Genomic DNA, 11,282 nt, shown 5'->3' on the forward strand with positions numbered 1-11,282 from the left:
ACAACCCTGGCACATACCTTTCCTAGTCTTAAACCATTCGATGTTCCCTTGTTCTTTTGGACAACTGACTCTTAGTCTATGTACAGGTTCCTCATAAGTACAGTTAAGTGTTTTGGAATATTCATTCTCCTTGATGTTGTCCATTGCTTGTCATGATCCACACAATTGAAGGCCTTTGTGTAGTCAATAAAATACAGGTAAACATCTTTCTGATATTCTCTGCTTTCAGGCAAGATCCACCTGATGTCAACAATGATATCCCTCATTCCATATCGTCTTCTGAATCCGGTTGGAACCTCTGGAAGTTCTATGTCAATGTATGCTTTTAGCCATTTCTGTATTACCTTTAGTAAAACTTTACTCACCTGGGATATCAAGATATTGTTCTATGATTTCCGTATTCCATTGTTCCACCTCTCTTTGGAATTGGCACAAATATCGGTCTGTTCTAGTCAGCTGGCCAGGTAGTTGTCCTCCAAATTTCTTTGCACAGATGAGTGAGTGACTCTACTGCTGCATCAATTTGTTGAAAGACATCAACTTTTGTTCCCTCAATTCCAGGTGACTTGTTGTTTGTCAATACCTTCAATGAAGCGTGAACTTCTTCCTTCAGTGTCGTTGGCTTTTGATCATATGCTAACTCTTGAAATGCTTGAACATCAACCATTTCTTGGAACAGGGACTTTGTCTATTCCTTCCATTTATGTTTTGTTTTTAAGTGTTTTATAGTGAATTATATGATAGTTTACATGGGAGAACATTAGTTTTACATTCATTCTATCATACATCCTATCATTGCCATGGTTACAATCCCCTCCATGCATCATCAACTGACCAAAGATTATACCCTGTAAGCCTGCCCCCTACACTATCCCTCCCTTCCCCTCCCCCCGACAGTCTTCAGCACACAGTCGCTCTCCCTCTCTGGATCCAAAGTCCTCAGCTGCTCCATTGCTCTACATCATTGTCTCTGCCTCCATCTCGGGCATCACTACTTCTCTGGGTAGGTTCCTGCTCTCGGCTCTTCTCCGTTGATGGTGCTAGGGACCTCCACTCCTAGTCTGAAAGTTATTCCCTCCCTTCCTTTACATTGTCTACCTTTACATTTCCAACCTTCACAATCAGTCCTGATAATAATTATTCACTATTGTATCGCAAGAGACCCATCTGTATTTCATTTCATCAGTTCCGCCTAGGCAAATTGGATACTACTCACTGGAGATTCTGTCTTCCTCAAGGTCCCCTGGCTCTTGGTTCCCTCTTGAAAACTTGTAAGCCAGTCACTTCTTGCCTTTGTAGCCCCGCCTCCCCATTTTGTGTAGCCAATGTCCAAGTTGCCCATCACTGTCTACTCTGTGTGTGGAGGGGGTGGGAATGATTCTTGTTGTAAGAATTTGTTCTCTCATTTGAGCTACTGCTTCCATAGGTGTAGGTTCCATTTACTTTTGACACTTACTGTATCATTAAGTATTTTGCCCTAAGAATCTTTCAATATTGCAAGTTGAGGCTTGGACTTTTTCTTCAGTTTGCTCAGCTTGAAAAATTTTTTGGGTATTTACAACGATGGAAATTGCAATGGTTTGGATATCAAATTACAGCTTAATCCTCAAAGTGACATATTTGTGCTCTAAAACTTTAAAAAGGTCTTTTGCAGCAGATTTCTTGACTACTACTTCCATAAGCATTGATTATGGATCCATGCAAACTGAAATCTTTGACAAATTAAATCTTTTCTCAATTATCATTTTGTTATTTATTGGACCAATTGTAAGAATTTTTATTTTCTTTTCTTTACATACAATTCATTCTGAAGACTGTAGCCCTTGAGCTTCATTAGTAAGTGTTTCAAATATTTTTTACATCCAGCAAACAAGATTGTATCACCTGCATATCACCTATCTTCCTCCAATCCTGATGCCACATTCCTCTTCATATAATGCAGCTTCTCAGATTATTTGCTCAGCTTATTAATTGAATAATTATGGTGAAAGGATACAACTCTGATCCACACCTTTCCTTATTTTAAACCATTCAGTATCCCTTTGTTCTGTTTTAACATCTGCCATTTGGTTTATAAACACGTTCCTCATAAATGCAATTTAATCTGTAATTTCCATTCTTTGCAATATAATCCATAGTTTGTTATAATTCACACAGTCAAATGCCTTTGTATAGTCAATAAAACACAAGTAAATATCTTTCTGACTTTCTCTGCTTTCAGCCAAGATCCATATGTTATCAACATTCCACATACTCTTCTGAACTTATCTTGAATTTCTGGCAGCTCCCTGGAGATGTGTTACTGTAACCATTTTTGAATTATCTTCAGAAAAATTTTACTTGGATGTAATATTAAGATACTATTCAATAATTTCCACATCCTTTTGGGTTACCTTTCTTTAGAATGAGTAAAACTATAGATCTATTTTAGTCAGTTGGCTAGATTGATGTCTCCCATCAATTTTTTGAAACATTTTCATTACTATTCCATCAATTCATGGGGTCTGGCTTTTCACCAATGCCAGCACTTTGACTTTTTCCTTCAATATTATCATTCTTGATAATATGCTACCTATTGACCTGGTTGAACATCAAGTAATTATTCTTCTTACAGTGACTTTGTGAATTCCTTTTGTATTATTTTGATGCTTCAAGCATCAGTCAATATTTTGTGCACAGAATCCTTCAATATTGTAAGTCCAGACTTGAATTTTTTCTTCAGCTATTTTAGCTTGAGAACTGCTATTCTTAACAAGGTCTCTAAATTCTGGTGAGATAAATTTAAGGTTAGATTTGGTTCTTGTGGACTTGTTTCATTTTCTTCAGCTTTATTTGGAACTTGTATATGAGCAATTGATGGTCTGTTCATATTTGATCACAGACCCTATTGGGACTAACAATATTGAACTTCTCCTTTGTCTTTGTTCACAGATATATTCCACTGGATTGCATTGTATTTCATCTAGAAGGGAACTTGTGTATAGTCAGCATGTCTGTTGTTGAAAATGTATTTCTGATGAATAAACTTTGACTCTGAGGATTCTGTAAAGCAACCCATATATTATTTTTACCATGATCATATTTTCCAACAGTTGAAATTTATTCTTTGTTTCCAACTATCACATTATAATCCCCAGTCATTATTAATGCACCTTGACTGCCTGTTTCATCTATTTCGGACTGTAGAAGTTGGTAAATGTCTTTGATTTCTACATCTTTGACATTAGTGTTCAGTGCATATACATATGCTCGTCTTTGTGTGTACACACATAGTGCTATGGGACAAGTGCTTGATGGTTGATCACAAAGTTGGAGGTTCAAACTCAATGGGAGAAAAATGAAGTTTTCTGATCCAATAATGATTCACAGTATTGTAAATATTATACAGGGTCACAATGTGTAGAAATGGATTCACTGGGATTGTGTTTAGTTTGTTTTGGTATTGCTGACAGGGTTGTACTACAGGATAGATCTTGAAAGTCACTTGTTGAGGAATGCTGCACCATTCCTTTTCAATGTGACATTTCTGGCACCGTAGACTACATTGTGGTTGTTGTTAAGTTCTGTCAAGGTTTTCTGACCCATAGCAAACTTGTATAGGTTTTCTGAGAAGTAGCTGGTGGGTTTGAAGTGTGGACTTTGTGGTTCACCGATCAGTGCTGATCCTACAGCACCACACAGGAATTATCTAATTAAAAATGTCCAAACCCAGTCCACTTCACCTCACTAATGCTTAGGATTTAAATCTTCAAGAGTTCCATTTCATTTTTGATGACTTCCAATTTTCCTTGATTCATACCGTGTACATTCCAAGTTCCTATTACTAATTGATATTTTTAGCTGTTTATTCTCAGTTGGAGTCATACCATATAAAAAGATTAAAGTCTTTGAAGATTTATTCCATCCACATCATAAGTTCGACTCAGTTTTATTTTTTAATTTATTACGGTGAATTGAGTGAAGGTTTAAAGAACAGATCATCAGTTTCACATTCAACACATCATATACTTTGCTTCATTATGTTTGAAATCCCCTCCATGCAGCAACAGTTAACAGGATTTACCTCTGTTCACTCTAACCACTACATTCCTCCCTGGGTCTTGTGCTACCCCCATCATTCCTCTGCCAACCTCCTTCCGGTTTTATATTGCCTGCATATCACTATGTGTATGCCCTCATGTCAACGTGTGCATGCCCTCTAAAGCCTAAGTCATTTCCTCCTCCCCCCAAAACCATCATAAATTGTTTCTATAATCAACAATAATCATTGAAATAACCAAAGGTCACATTCTGGAAGCCAACCTCCTGGTGGCCAGCACACAACACAGTCTTTCTCTTTCCATAAGTCTAGTTTTAGCTGCTCAGTCACCCCATGCCATCACTGGTGATGACTCCATCTCTGGTGTCACTGTTTCTCTGGTTAGCTCCACGTTCTGCTTATGTTTGTCTCTCTTGATGGTCATAAGATCCTTTGTTCCTGGAACGCAAGATTAACTACCCCTTCCCTTGTTACAAAACTTCTACCTTTACAGTTTTGACAATTGCAATTAGGTATGATAACAATTCTATTTTTTTAAATATTTAACCAAATGTGATAGCCAATTGATTAATAATAAGATGCTAAGTTACACAAAGGAGCTCTGGTAGAATAGTGGTTATGAATCGAGCTGCTGAGCTCAAGGTCGGCAGTTCAAAACTACCAGCTGCTCCGCAGGAGAAAGATGAGGCTTTCTGCTCCTGTAAATATTAACAGCCTTGGAAACCCTGTGCAGGGTCACCATGAGTTGGAACCAATTCCGCGGTACTTAACAACACAACAACAAGTTAAACAAGGCATGTATACATTAAAGAAAGCAGTACAGAAATATACTGTATATGATATGAACTGTTTACAAAAGCACACAAAATGTTGGATGGCACAAAGGACATAGTACTAATATAAACAGATTGTTAAAGCTAACAAGTGCTTAATATAAACTGTCCATCCCTATACCTAACAAAGAATATTTAAGAGACATAAAATATTTCCTATAAAAATAATGCTATATGGTGTAGAGTACTATATTCAGTGTATTTTAAAGGTAGTATTCATATGCTCTTTTTTTTGAGTCAGTGAATAATCTCCATCATGTTTCCATTGACATTCCATCCAAAGCTCCAGGAAAATTTAACTTGCTAACATTCATTTAAAGTGAAAAGAGATGAAAGCAGAAGCAGCAGCAGGAACAGCAGCATTATGGGTACCAACTGGGACAGTGTGTGCTTGCAGGTGTCTTTTGGATAAGTGCTACCTGTCGCCAGAACTTGTGTTATCAGCTTTACACCATGGTACCAAATAACTTACTGAGGATATTGCAAAGAGCTTTTGAGGTGATTTTTTAAAATACCTCTCTGTTGAGCAACAGTAGAGTGACCTACTGTCCCAAAACTGGTGATTAGTTATGGTTTAAAGCAGAATAGGCAGCTGCATGGCACCCTTAACTAGGTGCTGTGTATCCTGTCTATTGAGTTGGTATTGTGGCAGTTGGTCTCAGTGGACAATCCAGGCATATCTGAGCACAAGGGCAGCAGTCAGTCTCTGATGAGGGTTTACATGAAGCATCGTTGGCACCAGGTCCTTTGCTGTATCTGAAACAGAATTCCAGTAACCACCACTTAATGAGAATTTTCCACTACCTATTCTAGCCAATAATTTCTTGGGGGGTATCATTAAGGCCATTTGCAAATGGAGTATAACCAGTAAACATTGTATGGAGGACACCAAGACTCTATAGATCACATGCAGCATCATAGTCTTGTCATTTTAAAACCTCTGGTCCAACAAAAATTGCAGTATAGAAATGAGTCATTAAAAGACCATTTATAGCTTGGAGTTGTTTTTCAAAACCAAAATCACAAGTTAGAATACATTCTGGATTATCAGATTAATCTACATAAGGAATGTTGCTAGGTTTCAAGTCTCTGTGAACCACCCCTTGTGCATGAAGATATTCAACATTTTTGTTTATAGTAAACAGGACAGCATTGGCCTCTTGTTCAAATAAACATTTCTGTCTAAGAATTCTATCTGTCAATTAACCCCTTTCATCAGTTCTGTTACTACATACATGTATTCCATCATCATATATATCTTTTAGAATTATGGTGTTTGGAAGCTGTCCATAATGAAGAAGGATTTCAATTTATTCTGTCAATTAGGTCTCTCTTGCCTTTATCATTAATCTTCACTGCAAACTCCATATTTGTGGCTTATGTATGCATCTGTTGCAAACAGAATAGTAGCCAACTCCAATATCGTTTTTACTTCATATCAATCAGAAAACTGAATACTGTTCCTGTGCAACTGCTGAACAATGGAATACACACCAACTGTCTGCATAGTTTGGCTTTCATCATCTGAAGTGATTGCAATGAAACTAAATGCCCCAAAAAGCTGATGTGCATTAGCAATAGGTGGAATGCCAGGTGAATCTTTGGGAGTATTTCTAGTTAATTCAGTATCAAAATAGAATGTATCTTTAGGCCTACCAGTGGCAGGTTTAAAAGGTGGGTGAATTTCTCTCCTGGTACAATTTATTCTAGTATATCCTTGAGAAAAATGAATGTTTCTTAATTTCTTCAATTCCATCTTGTCTTGCACCTAATCTATTAGCAGAATTTTGTTTGAAAAGTATTAGTTAAATAGTCTTGGCTTCAGGACTCAAATACTGCCCACCTGCCAAACTTTGACACCTCCTGAGGCCCATGGCAGCAGCAACAGTGGTGGCAGCAGCATTTTTCAGTAGCAACAGTAGTGGCAACCCCAGAGAGGGCTTAGCACCACCAGCATTGATAAACTCAAGCACAGCACAAGACACCCATGTGTTGAGGGAGAGCCTGGCACCACTAGCAGATAATAATTACTTTTGAATCAGATGAATTTTATTCCTATCCCCTTTCACCAGACCCATTTAAACAAGATGAAAACTATTCAGTGGGAATTTTACTTTACACCACAAACTCTGAAATTAAACTCAGTCTTAAAAACTTGTAAGCCAGCCACTTCATGCCTCCATTTTTTGCTATTGAGAATAGTGCTACAATAAACTTTGATGTACATATTATCTACTCATTTCCTGGCTCATTATTCTTGTGGATATATACCAAGTAGAGAAATTACAGAATCATAAGGTATTTCTTGATCATATGCTCCCTCTTGAAACGGTTGAACATTAACCATTTCCTTTTGGTACACTGACTCTGTGTATTCCTTTCATCTTCTCTTGATTCTTTCTGCATCATTCAATAATTTGCCTGGAGAATCTTACAATAATGAAAGTCAAGGCTTGAATGTATTCTTCAGTTCCACCCTAGCATCTATACGCTGGAAAGCAAGTCTCAGTGTCTCTTTTGACATCTATTTTTGACCTTTTCTTTCTTTCTTATCTTCTTAATGATTTTTTGCTCTCTTCATGCATGATGTTCTTGATGTCATCCACAACTCTTCTGGTCTTTTGTCTTTAGTGTTGAATGTTCAAATCTATTTTTCAGATGATCTCCAAATTCAGGTGGGATATATTCAAGTTCATATTTTGACTGTCGTGGAATTGTTTTAATTTTCTTCAGTTTCAGTTTCAGTTTGCATATGAGTAAATGATGGTCTGTTCCACAGTCTGCCCCTGGCCTTGTTTTTCACTGATGATATGGAGCTTTTCCATCATCTCTTTCTGCAGATGTAGTCAAATTGATATCTATGTATTCTATCTGGTGAGGTTCACGTGTCTCTTATGCTGTCTAAAGAAGGTATTTGAAATAAACAAATCATTGGTTTTGCAGAATTATATCACGCATTCTCCAGCATAATTTCTATCAACAAGACCATATTCTCCAACTACTGATCCTTCCTCTTTGCTCCCAACCATTGCATGCCAATCACCAGTAATGATCATTACATCCTGATTGCATGTTTGATCAATTTCAGATGGAAGAAGTTGGTAGAATTCTTCTATTTCATTCTCACTGGCTTTAGTTGTTGGTGCATACATTTGAATAATAGTGGTATTAACTGGGCTTCCCTGCAGGCACATGGATATTCTCCTATCACATACAGCATTGCACCTCATGACTGATCTGGATTTGTTCTTTTTCACAATGAATGCAACATCAATCCTCTTCAATTTATCATTCCTGGTACAGTAAACAATGTGGTTGTCAGATTCAAAATGACCAATACTAGTCCATTTAAGCTCACTAATGCCTAAAATATCAATGTTTTTTGCATTCCATTTCATTTTTGACAACTTCCAATTTTCCCAGATTCATGCTTCACACATTTCATGTTCGAATTTTCATTGGATGTTAACACCGTTTCTCTTAGGTTTGAGTTGTGCTTTATTGACTACATAAAGGCTTTCAACTGTGTGGATCATGACAAGCTATGGAAAACATTGTGAAATATGAGTATTCTGGAACAATTAATTATGCTCAAGCCTGTCTAGATTTTTTTTACTAGTGAGAAACAGCCCACAGCTTGCCAGAGCTATTTTAAGCTGTTCCTGTTGACTCTTCCCTGTTCTTTGATTCTGACCCCCTTCTTCAAAGTGTTAAACAGATCAATGCACAAACGCAGTAGAAGACTCTGGGCATGGGTAAGGTGTCCACTCACTCAGGAACCTCCTTTATTCTTCAGAGTAGAGGTGCACAGAAAGAGAAAGGAGATAAAGAAAAATTGTTTACAACTTTATCTATGATGATCAGTTAGATTTCTGCTGTGGGAATTCTCTCCTGCTATCTTATTAGCCCCATCCCGCTCAAGATGGCTGCACTAGGCATCTGCCAGTAGCCTCCACCCAGAAAATGTCACTTTTCTTGCTTCTGCTACAAAACCACTAGCAGTAACACTTCAATACTTATAAATATCCCTTTACATAGTTCAGAGTTCTGGGACCATCCCCTGAATCTACTTCAGTCTTATTTTAGGTTATTGCTGATAGAGGTCTAATCTGCCATCCTTCATGTATATTCCTCAATTTAGTTTTGAGAAGGCACTTCATCCCAGTTATAGGATGGTGAGTCAAAAATTATCTGCACTCTGGCTATAGATTTTATTTTATAAACTTTTAGAAAAGATAAATACATCATTTTTCGACATAATATCCTTGATTTTTAATACACCTCTATCTGCCAGCAAGCTTTCATATTCCCTTATTAGAAAAAAATGTTTTAGGCTGACTTGTGAACCACAAATGCACCAATGTCTTCACTTATTCTTCTTCAGAGGTGAATCTTTGCTTCTGAAAGGGCTGCTTTCAGGGAACCAAACAGGTGAAAGTCTGATGGAGCAAAATCAGAATTGTAAGAAGGATGCATTACCTACTGAAAAAGAAGTTTTGCAGAGTTTCAAAAAAGTGGGCAGAAGTGTGAAGACGTTATTTGTCATATAAGATCATAATGCTCTTGGATAAAAGTCATCTCTGTTTACTCAGAAGTTTAGGCTTCAACTTTTTAGTGAGCATATCACTGTATTAAACAATGTTGATTGGTGAAGCTTTTCCTTGACAGTGTTCCAATATGGACCCGTGAGGATCCCAGAAACCTGTAAGCATCAATTTTTCAGCTGATGGCTGTCTTCTGAACTCTTTCTTGGCTGGCAATTGAGGATGATTCTGTTCCATACTCTGCTATTTGCTCTTTGGCTCATTAGTGTTACCAGTAATGATTTTAAAAGAAAATTTAACCTTCCTTTGAGGAGCAATCCTACTTTTGTTTGCATATGTCCAGATATTTCTGTTTATGCTCTTCTGTGAGATGTTTCAGTACTCATCTGACACAAACTTTTGAAACCTAAGTCTGTCATGGATTATTTCATAGGCAGAACCATGACTGATATGCAAACAATTTGCCACATAATCCACTGTCACTCATCTATTCAACAGAATCATTTCACGTACATGCTCAATTTTGTCATCAGTCATGGATGTAGACAGGCATTTTAATATAACCAGAGTGAGGATAGATTTTTACTCAGCCTTGTATTTTCAGTGCCTTTCAATTGGAGGGACTTATCTTCCAGCACTATATTAGGTAATCTTCTGGTGTTTGTTAGGGTTCCATTATGTTTTACTGGCTGTTTTTTGTTTGTTTGTTTGTTTGTTTGTTTTCTCTTCAATAAGTTGCCCCATACTTTCTTCTACTGCATCTTAGTCTAGAAACTTCACTGGAAATTATTCATCACTTATGATGCTGCTTGGTTTTGAAATATCAATTACATCACTTGTAGCATCACAATAACATGTAAATTGCCACAATATAGCAAATGGATACATGTTGAAAGAAATATAACTTAGTTCATTCAGACACTTTTTTTTTAAATATCAAGGCACATTTAATATCATGGGTACAATACAAAAAAGGCCCCAGTACAATGAAGGACCACATCCCCCATTACCACTACCGCAATGCTCTTTCAACACGTGCCTGTTGAATTCAGAATGAGGATTTAATCAATTTCACTATTGAGAAAAAATAAACTCTGGCGGTGTCTCATCACAGCTAATACCAATATACAATCTAGTTGTGGAATGAATGTTTATAATGCTTCAAACAGTTCAAACCTGGATTTGAAAAACCACACCTCCGTGTTTACAGTCCTCAGTAAGATTGTCTACAGCATTAGCAACTAGTTGAAGAACACACCATTGATTAAAAGACCATGGAGTTAAGGCTCAATCAAATAACAGAGACCAAATGAAATGTTTAAGTGAATGAACTACTTATACTGACATCTATCTGTTGTTTCTTTCAAGACTGTTTAAAGTTGGCTCTTAACAAAAAAACCCTTTAAAGGCAAATTACCTTATTCAAAGTTTTGACCCAGAAGTTCAACAACAAATCATCAATTCCACAGTCTTGACTGGGGAGTAGGATTTGTTTACCTATCAGGCTTAAACTTCCAGGCACTCAGTTCATTTTGGGCTTGTTCCAGTTTGTCTTTAGTCTGTTCCAGTTCACTTTTCATTTTTAGGAAAAACAAGTTGATCCCAGGGTCTAGCATGGTGGATAAACTTGGGCAATGGTAGGCTGTTGAACTTGCTTGAGAGACTGGATTTGAGTACTACACTCTTGCATCTCTTGTTCCTTGGTTGCTAGTCTGATTGTTGTTGTTGTCAGGTGCCATCGAGTCGGAACCGACTCATAGCGACCCCATATACAGCAGAACGAAACAATGTCCGATCCTGGGCCAACCTCACTATCGCTGCCACACTTGAGTCCATCAATGATGCCACCTGGCTGATCCATCTTGT

General features: G+C 37.4%; 2 pseudogenes; both read right to left on the reverse strand.

Moving 5' to 3' along the window:
• Positions 1–5,435: 5,435 nt before the first annotated feature.
• LOC102836827 lies at positions 5,436–6,746 on the reverse strand (annotated as a pseudogene).
• Positions 6,747–10,909: 4,163 nt separating this feature from the next.
• Positions 10,910–11,282, reverse strand: part of LOC102836066 — a 2,870-nt pseudogene continuing 2,497 nt past the window's right edge.

The sequence above is a fragment of the Chrysochloris asiatica genome, unplaced genomic scaffold (assembly GCF_000296735.1).
Source record: "Chrysochloris asiatica unplaced genomic scaffold, ChrAsi1.0 scaffold00461, whole genome shotgun sequence".
NCBI classification, from domain to species: Eukaryota; Metazoa; Chordata; class Mammalia; order Afrosoricida; family Chrysochloridae; genus Chrysochloris; species Chrysochloris asiatica.